Below are 10,746 nucleotides of genomic sequence, written 5' to 3'. Positions count from 1 at the left end.
TCAGCGATGCAGTTTTTATCTCCCCAATCGTTGAAAATCGATGTCCTTTCATGGGTCTCTTCAGTTTTGGGAAAAGAAAAAAGTCACTGGGGGCCAAATCCGTTGAATATGGAGGCTGAGGCATGACTCTGGTGCTGTTTTTGGTCAGAAAATCTTTTACAAGCAACGATGAATGAGCAGGTGCATTATCGTGATGCAAAAGCCACGAATTGTTTTTCCAAAGTTCCGGATGTTTTTTGCGTTGACATGAGCCAAGCGATATGTCAACATCTTCAGCAACTTCTCTGATGGTGATTCGGCGATTTTTCAACACCATTTCTTCCACTGCTTGAACGTTTTCATCTGTTGTTAATGTGCTGGGACTCCAGGCGAGGTTCTTCTTCGACATCCTCTCGGCCTTCTTGGAACAGCTTGTACCACTTATACACATTTTTCTTACGCAGAGTAGACTCACCGTATACAACTGTCAACATTTCAAGAGTTTTAGAGCACTGGATTCCATTTTTCACACAAAATTTAATGCAAACACTTTGCTCCATTTTTTTCGAAAGAAGAAAATCGCCGAGCACACCAAACCCTTCTAACCTTTTAGGCCTCTGCCAGAAAAACAACACGAGCTATATAGTCAAAACTGTGAACATATGATCGTGCCGAGTGCACCAACAAAACAAAACAAAAAATTTAAAACTTGAATGTACATAGTCCGCGAAAATTGAAAAGTCCCCTTACTTTTTGAACACACCTCGTAATTGTCTTGTCTTAGGATAAAGATATTTCGAGCTGTAAAAAAGACTGAAATGAAGCGGCAAGAGTCGAGTGATGTCACACGTTCAATATCTGCAGTTAATAATACCAGATAATATATTTTCATCTAAAAAACACAGTGTTTACTTATGTTTGTTCGTCCTTTGAGCTATATTCAGTTGAAAGCAAAAACACAAGAACACGGCAAAGAAAGTTTGTTTATTAATACGGAGATATACAAATAAATTCTTTGTTTAAAATAAATATACTTTAGTAAGATTTGTTTAAATATAAATTCAAATTTAGACTTAAACTATTTATACTGAAGTACATTGATTTTAAACGTAGAAATTGTTCTTACATTTCCGTAATAATACATTTTTTGTCTTGTGCTAGCCTATCCTTGCCCTGAATTTCAGTTTTAATTTAGAATTAATTCAAGCAATCTTGACCATTCTCTGATTTGCAGTTCATTTTTAGTATTTTTAGTGGCTGAATTTCAGCCCTATAATCGTCTTATTTCTAGACTATTATCCTACGCTGACTTTAATCGCAACTGGTCTACTTTTGATAACAAGAGATATTTCGGGTTTCAATAGAGTAAAAAATTACGAAGTTTGCCGACTTCACGTGAACATTGCAGTTCACTTCTTCAGGGCTGATCTGAAACTGAGGTATCAGGTTATGTTGTTCTTATGTAAACTCTTTGCGATGCCTGTGATTGACCAGAGCGTCCCACCGTGGGAATTGGTTGAACCTGATTGGCCAATCAAGTCTTTTTTTTTAAACAATCCGGGCGGTTGGAAAGCCAAATCGGATTGGGATTTTACCTATTGTATCTATTGATGTTATTAGGGTGTTTTAAGATTTGGATTGCTGTTCTATGTTTTTTTGGAAAGATGTTCTGCCAAATAAAATGTTACGTCTTGTTTCGATATGCTGTTGAGCTAGTGCTGATTGCGTGAAATATTTTAGCCCCTGACTTTACTCTCATGTTCCTTTATACGTTGGCTTATCGCTTTCACGGTTTCTCCAATATAGACTTTTCCACAAGAACAAAGGATTTTATATACTCCTGGATCACTTAGGGATGCCTTTTTGTCTTTAGGGTTATTTGGTAGTTGTCCTATTTTAGCAGGTGATTTAAATATGGTTTCGATGTTGCGTTTGTTGAGAATTTTTCCTATTTGTTCTTTAACACCTAGGATGTAGGGTAGGGTGGTGGTAATTTTCTCTCTCTCTTTCTTTCGTAGGTTTTGTTTAATTGCCTTTTTGAGTGTATTTTCTTATTACTTTATCAATTTTTTTGTTTGTGTAATCGTTCTGTATTAGGATTTGTTTCACGTTTTGTAATTGCTTTTTCAAGTAACTCGATATGAGGGTGTAATTGATTGATAAAATCGAAAAACTATTTAGTTCATATCGTCCATGTGGCCAGATGACAAAAGTGTCATCAACGTAACGGAACCAAATTTTCGGTTTAAGCTTGACTTGGTTGAAGATTTTAGTTTCGAGATGTTCCATAAAGATATTGGCTATTACAGGTGAGATTGGGGATCCTATTGCTGCCCCTGAGGTTTGTTCGTAGAATTAGTTATTGGACGAGAAGTAAGTATTATTGAGATAGTATTCTATCAAAGGTACTGGTTCGGAAGGAAAGTTTGTAAACTATTTAATGATATCAACTGTATTGGAGATTGGTACTTTCGTAAAGACAGATACCCGAAAAAGCGAATGACATACGACGCAGGACGGCCAACATTTTATGTCAAGCTCAAGTTCCTTCCTTAAATTTAACAAAACAAGAAAAAATCGCAATTAAAGAACTCAATCGGAATAAAGATATTATAATATTGCCCGCAGACAAAGGAAACACATCAGTTATAATGAATAAAGAAGACTACAAAAACAAAATCATGGACCTTCTAACTGATGATACATACACAAAACTTAAAAAGGACCATACAAAAACAATAGTCAGTAAAACAAAAACCCTTCTCAAAGACTCTAAGCTTGACGGCCAAACGATATCTAAATTGATACCTACTTACTAATCCCATCTCTCCAGGATTTTACGGGCTCCCGAAAATCCACAAAGATAACATTTAACTCAGACCGATCGTCAGCGCAATAAACGCACCAACTTACGACCTAGCACGCTTCCTCGCTACAAAAGTAAATCCTTTTACAGGAAACTCTATTACTCACGTCCAAAACTCATTTGACATTATCAAAAAGATGCAACAGATTCACATTCAACCTCAAGACATCATAGTCAGTTTCGACATAGTATCTCTATTTACGAAACTGCCAATCGCCGATACAATTTATATTATTAAATCTTTTACAAACTTTCCTTCCGAGCTCGTACCATTGATAGAACACTGTCTCAATAACAGTTATTTCTGGTTCAATAAACAATTTTACGAACAAACCTCAGGGGCAGCAATGGGGTTCCCAATCTCACCTGTAATTGCCAATGTCTTTATGGAATATCTAGAAACTAAAATCTTCAACCAAGCCAAGCGTAAATCCAAATTTTAGTTTCGTTACGTTGATAACACTTTTGTCATCTGGCGACATGGACGAGATGAACTAAATAAGTTTTTTGATTTTATCAATCAAGTACACCCTAATATCCAGTTCACCATGGAAATAGAAGAAAACGGAAAATGGCCACAATCACCCATCTCAAAAACAATCGGTCATCAACTCCCTTGTATACAGAGCTGTCTCCATAACAGATAAAGGTAACTTCCAAAAGGAATTACAAAACGTTAAACAAATCCTAATACAGAACGATTACACAAACAAACAAATTGATAAAGCAATAAGAAAATACATTCAAAAAAGCAAGTCAACAGAACCTACGAAAGAAAGAGAGAGAAAAATGACCATCACCCTACCCTACATCCCAAGTGTCACAGAACAAATAGGAAGAATTCTCAACAAACACAACATCAAACCATATTTAAACCACATAATAAAATATGACAACTACTTAATAACCCTAAAGACAAAAAGTAAGTGATTTAAGAGTATATAAAATCCCTTGTTCTTGTGGCAAAGTCTATATTGGAGAAGCCGGGAGAGCGGTGAGCAAACGTATAAAGGAACATGAGAGTAAAGTCAGGCAAAGGCATGTCATGCAATCAGCACTAGCTGAACATCATATCGAAACAGGAGATAACATTTTATTTGACAGAAAAACAGTCATTGCAAAAACACACAGCATCTTTCCAAGAAAACATAGAGAATCAATCGAAATCTTAAAAGACCCTAATAACATCAATAGAAACAATGGATATAATACCAATCCGATTTGGCTTTCCGTCCTCCCGGATTTTTTTAAAATAAAAAGACTTGATTCGTCAATCACGTTCAACCAGTTCCCACGGTGGGATGCTCTGGCCAATCACGGGAATTGTAGAGTATACATAAGAACAACATAACCTGATATCTTAGTTTCAGGTCAGCTTTTTTTACATCTTGAATCAAGACCGTTCTTAAGCTTAAAAAGCCGTGAAGGACAAAATACCTTTCTTTTAGTGTCCACACATTCCGAAAATATGCACCGAAATTCTGGTACAAATGGCTCATTTTCCAGTTCGCACTATTCGTATAAAAAACCGGATATTACTTCCAAAATTTCGGTATACATACACTACCGTCGGAACTTTTCGTTACGACAAGTAAGAACTATTAAAAATTACTGATAACTTTAAAACGTGATTACTCGTTTAAAAAAGACACGTCCATAGTTGAAGTTTAAAAAATTTTCTAGCATCCTTTTTTAAACGAGTAATCACGTTTCAAATTCAGCAGTCATTTTTAATAGCATTCGCGATGGTCATACCCACACTTTTCAATAGATTTGGTGGAAATTAACTGTTGGGAGGAGTTCAACTCTCTTAGTCTCAATTAAAAATATTATTATTCGAAACCACCTTGTTATGAGCATATAACGCACCTTAAAAGGTGAGTGTTAGATAGTCATTTACCGAACTTTATCAGCTACTGACAGATCATTAGTTCCACAAATAATCAAATGTGTCATCCTGTAAATAATTTTTCAAAGCTCGAAGCATGTGGTAGTCGGTAGGTGTTAGGTCTGGTGAATACAGTAGTTGTGGTAGAACTTCCCAACCTAGTAACGAAATACTTATAGGATACAGAATTTGATAATTGCATGGATTTCAAAAATGCACTAGACGACTTTTTTAATTCATGAACAAAAGAATTTTGGACTGCGGGTGTGCAAAGTCTACCAGAGCGTTGGGTACGATTTGCCGACGCAGGGGAGGCCTATATTAGTGTATAATCTTTTATTTTTAAAATAATGTGTTTCTGTTTTACTAGTGTCCTTAGGACAACCACGGAATTTCACGGGTAGCGTGTGCCATTCTACAAGACTGCAAACGCTCGCAGCAAAATCGTCCTAAAATTTCAGCGATAACCATGTCTCATGACCGTGAGATAGGTGGTTACAGTTTCCGATATACTAAGCGACCCAGGACGACCGCCTTCTGCATTCTCCCCGCAAGTTTTTTCATTTAACAAGTGAAATCATTCTTTTGTAAATTATATCATAACATTTATGCAGGTAATTAAAATTTATTTGAGCCATCTTTTGCCTAATTTTATTGATTGAAAGAGATTATCGTTATTAACTGGTGATTTAGTGTGGTCTTTATCAAAAGACAGAAGAAAATGCAAGGATGTTAAAAATATGTCCCGTACGCATGAAGGATATACCTTTCTTTTCTCTTCTCAGATTCTACGACACAAAATATTGAAAAAAGATGCTGCGTCAAGAGTTGGAACTAGTTGAAACAAAAAAGTCTGGAATTTTAATTTATTTTATTTTCAAGGTTTAAACTTAAAGGGTATGCAAATTGCAGCCTTTTCTAGAGTAATTCCTTTTTCGGAATTTTGATTTGACAACTCTGCAATCACAGACATTCATAATTTCTCTATCTTTTTCTTGAATCTTTATTTGTCTCAAACACAACTGCTTGCGTCATGATGAATGTGTTTCAAAATTCATATTTTGTGGTTCAGTTTCACTGTTTTTCGTTCGAAAAATTAAAATATTATTCACAGAAGCGGAGAAGCCTACTTTTTCTGGGTGGGGCCAAAGTCCTAGAATTATAGTATTAAATGACGCAATGTATACAGTTTATACAATGTTAAAATTTTACATAAATTATAAATATATAAAGAACAGTTCGCATAAAACATAAATAATAATGAATAATAAATGCAGGTATATCATTGATATTGCCAAACATTTCAGAAAACTTTCAATGATTTTATAAATATTTCAACAAATATTAAAAAACTTTTGTAAATATTTCAGGTAGATTTTAAACATCGGACAAGAATTTTAATAATTTCCGAAATATTTCAAAAAAATTAGGACGGTTTTGCAAAGATTTCCAATCGATTTATAAGATTTCGATGATTTTCCAAAGACTTCATAAAGAATTCGGATAGATTTAACACATTTAACGAAGACTTATATTATTTCAGAAAGATATCTGGTAAATTTGCAAGATTGCACAAAGACTTCCGTAATTTTCAAAAGATTTCAAATATTTAGCACATAGTTCGGCTAACAAGGGGACCTTTAGGTCTGCTTTTGTTTGCTTAAATTGATACTTTCCTCGATGAAAGGTACATAAGGAGATTTTCTAAGAAAAATCAAGAAGACGCAATTTTGACCCATTTTCGAGAAAAATTGAGTTAAAAACTGTCTATGATTGCAGAGTTTTCAATAGAAAATACTGGAAAAGGAATTGCTCAAGAAAAACTGCGAATTGCACACCCTTCAAGTTTACACCTTCAAAATAAAATAAATTGAAATTCCATACTTTTCGATTCAGCAATTTCTAATTCTTGGCGATCATAAATAACAAGCAGAGAGGCTGAAATTGAAATAAGAATTCGACCATAAATAACAAGCAGAGAGACTATATCAATAGAGTAGCCGACACTCGAGGGTCCTTTGTTAAGCTTTCGGATTAAAATTTAGAAGTAGATTTTTGTTAATTTCATAGTTAACAGCCTAAGACATGATAATTCGGAATCTACAGGTTTCGATGATTTCAGACATGTAACTTTTTCTTAAATGCTTAAAATTGTAATTAATGCGTTTTTCGTAAATGGAATGAGATACATCAAAACAAGACAACATTTTTGAATTCCACTAGAAAATTTTATATTAGTATATAAGTTATAATTCTAAATAAGTATGATGAAAAAATTCATCAATTAAAAAAAGAAGTGTTAATAATCTGAAGGGAAATTCAAAAAGGGAGAGTCGGCTTAGCGACAGCCAACTACTGTAAATAACTCTGCCCGTCCGGTACGTGAAGAATACAAGAGAAACATTACATTACCGTCATACCACTCTTAAAAGGACCACTAAGAGGACCTTGAAAAGGACCCAAATCTTTCAGACTATCTCAGAGACTAAATCATTCAAATCGACTCTGCTTATAGACTCAAATGGGCCAGGCTATTTCGCTTGAGAATACTCAGAGACTTCTATCGGTAGGATATTTTAACTTCCTTACATTTGCTTCTGTCTTTCGACAAAGACCATACCAAATCACCCGTCAATAAAGATCACCTCTAACAATCTATAAAATTAGGGAAGCGATAGCTCATTTACATTTTAATTACCTGCATAAATTTCCTGATGTAATTTACAAAAGAATGAAGAATAAAGATTAGGGAAATCAGTCAATGTGGTCAATAATGAGTGTAATCTTACAGTGGATGCGAAATTACCAAAAGTCTTAACAGAAATGGAACGGTTGAATCGTTTTCTTGGGATCGATCCTGAGTTTATGCTGTTTACAGTATCGTCAAAAAAATAACACTTTCGACCGCCTGCTGTTTCATTGAGAATAGGCCACGCTAATATTCAGTTCACCATGGGGACACTCATTGTGGTGATTTGTTCTTTCCCAGGCGCATAAACTGCATCATATTTTTAATTAATTAAAAAAAGCAACAACAAGACCATTTTTGAAAAAAAACTCTGTGTTTGATTTTGTATTCAGTCCGCTATATTATGTGTGTGAAATATGAAACCAAGCATTTCATAATTGTAGGAGAAAAGCTTGTTTGTGTAACAGATGGAGTAAATTTCAAGCCTAAACAAACTATTACATCTATCAATGAGAAGGTTCTCCCGACATGCTGATGCGCCCTTTTCTGTGTCGCATTGTCGATATATCTCTGGCCACAAAGGTCCAATTGCTTGAAATGTCCTATCACTTAAGACAAATTGTAAAGGTATTTTACAGCGTCCTCAGACGAGTTATTGGCCTGTAATTCTTTGGACAAACTGTCGGACCCTGGTAGTGAAATTCCTGCCAGATGTTATGCAGTAAATCACACAGTGCATTCGGGTAGCGCACTATCTTGGCCAGCCCATCTTGGTGCTCAGTTGACGCATTTTGCTTTTGGTTCCTGCTTTGGTTCTTGCTGAATTAGACACAGTTTAATTGGTAGTCCAGAGGTAGGATTCTTTGGAAAAATCTGTACGAAGCTCTTCATCCAATTCAGCCAGATCTTTGGGCTTGTGAGACACCTGGATGTTGATATTACTTCTCGTCCTAAAGCATCGCTCTTCCTCTATTGGATGACTGTACGCGGTTTTTCGTAATTTCGCCACCCTTTTTTCTGTTGCTGGCATGCTCTGGCTGTGGTTGAGTAGGCGTTGCTCATGGCATGCAGTCGACCCATGTAACCTTTTTGTTTTGGTGCCATACTGGTATCATAGCATTCCAGGTGGCCGTCCCTGATTATGCCGGTTCATTGTATTCACTCAGTCTGGATTGGCTCCTCCAACTCTTAAGGTTGTCGGAATTGCTGTCCGACTCGTTGTCGAGAGCCCTGCAGAATGGGAAAAGGGATCGCCCCTGTACCTGAGAGTCACCGTTTGAGAAACCTCACTCAGGTGCCTTTCAGCTTCTGGCACGGTTGTTCGGCTTTACCTTATGGTTTAATTCGTAGAGGACTTTGCCTGGACAATTGCTGGTGATTGCTTATTAATAATTATAATCATATTCAGCAGAAACCCTTGGCATAGGGACCCTCTATCTGCAACTCGAGGATGCGTCCGGTGGCTTTGTCGTAGGCTTTTCGCACAGTGTGGCCAAATGAGGTTTCCGTGGACAAATTAACTTTTAGCCCTAACTATTTGACCGATTTTAACTTATTTGTTCAAATTAGAGCTGATGACATTTCTAAAAAAGTTGTCAAGGCATATTTTCAAAAAAGTTGTTTAATTTTCTTTTATTTATTAATGAAAATTCATAAAAACAATTTCGAAAATGCCATTTTGTGGTAATGCATCTGCTTTATGCGAAAGTACACACAATTACTCGGGAAACTTGGCTCGAATGATTTCCAACAGTATTAGATATTAAAAAAAGTATTTATAATTTGTATATACAAATTAATAAACAAAAAATAGATTTCGGTAAAAATGATATATATCTACTTTAGATGTGCGTTTTTAAGAGGAAACCTAAAAAAGAACAAATTTTGATATGACTTATAAAAAATAGAGATCATTTGTGAATTATTGAAACAAATTTTACAAACAAATGTATAATATTGTGAATTTTCAGCAGAAGGAAGTCGCTTTTTTTAAATCAACTTCAGATATGTTAAAAATACCTTCTGATATGATATTTTGTAATAAAAAAAGTAATGTCTATTTTTTTAAACAAATTAAATAAACAAATTAATTGTTTTGTAATTTTTGAACATATGGATTTCGTTTTTTAAGAGAAATTAATTACTAATGTCTTGCTAGTAGGTTTTCAAAGACGGTGTGGAAAAGTCGTTTCTTGATCCCATATGAAATCAATCACGAACTTAGCATTTAGCTTAGAACACTAAAAGAGTGCACCAAAAACCAATCTAATAGATTAATTTTTTTCAAAAGTTATCGTGCTCACAGAGAGACAGACATCAAGACAGACATAACGACAGACAGATAGACATACAGATAGACACATTCGTAAAAACCTGTTTTTCGGATGCAGGGGTCTCAAAAAGTGGACCTTTCGACAAAAGCTAGGTGGGGGGGGGGGGTCAAATTTTATACAAATCTAATACCTTCTCTGATGAGAATGTAAAAATGATTTATTTGTCATGGACTATTTTTTGATAGTTTTGTTTTTAGTTTTAATCATAAAAAAATAGCATCAAAAACATGGAAAGTTAAAATTTTTAAAACCACACACACAAGGCGAATAAGAAATTAATAGACAAAAGTTGTGATAATAATGTGCCCACGCATCGGGCACATTGTTTTTTTTACTGTTAATGACTTTTTTCATGATTAAAGTCAAAACTACGCATCCAATCAAAAAGAGATTACTAACAAATTTGTAGATCTTTTTCAGGTGCACAATTTTTGTATATTCATCTTTTACCGTATTTTGCACAGTTTTAGACGAAAAATGTAATTTTTGAATTTTTCATTATTTTGTATGCTGTCAAAATTTAAATTTGTGATTTTTCAAAAAAATTCAAAAAGTTGTTATGAGAATCTTGTAGAGTATTCAAAAAGAAACATTTTCCTTTCCTTAACTTTTTTTCATAGCGTGCGTTATTTGGCATAAAATGTTCATTTTCATGTGTTTTTTGGAATTTTGTAAATGCTATAACTCTGGTAATTTTTGATTTTTCAAGAAAAGTCATTGGGATAAATTGTTCGGCTTTTTGAATACTTTGAATAATTGTACAGAGAATTTTTGAATTTTGCAAAAAGTGGTCTAAAAAATTTTCACAATGTGCTCACTTTTTGAATTTTCATGCAAAATGGCTGGCAATCTAATAGAGTAATTTTTTCAAAAGTTATCGTGTTCACAGACATACCAGGTGTATACATATGAAACCGGTATTTTTTCAAGAAAAAAACACATTTATTTCAAGAGAATGATAACAAATATTTTATTCGAAGTATGCGCCCTC

The 10,746-nt window shown here is 34.6% G+C and overlaps 1 protein-coding gene across 1 annotated transcript in view; it reads right to left on the bottom strand.

The window, feature by feature from the left end:
* LOC117178659 (cytochrome P450 4C1-like) overlaps positions 1 to 10,746 on the bottom strand; it is a 166,991-nt gene that overhangs the window by 28,262 nt on the left and 127,983 nt on the right. The window lies entirely within an intron of this gene.

Source organism: Belonocnema kinseyi, chromosome 8 (genome assembly GCF_010883055.1).
Source record: "Belonocnema kinseyi isolate 2016_QV_RU_SX_M_011 chromosome 8, B_treatae_v1, whole genome shotgun sequence".
In the NCBI taxonomy this organism is placed as follows: Eukaryota; Metazoa; Arthropoda; class Insecta; order Hymenoptera; family Cynipidae; genus Belonocnema; species Belonocnema kinseyi.
Note: the sequence above shows the minus strand (reverse complement) of the source record. Positions and strands in the feature narration are given on the sequence as shown.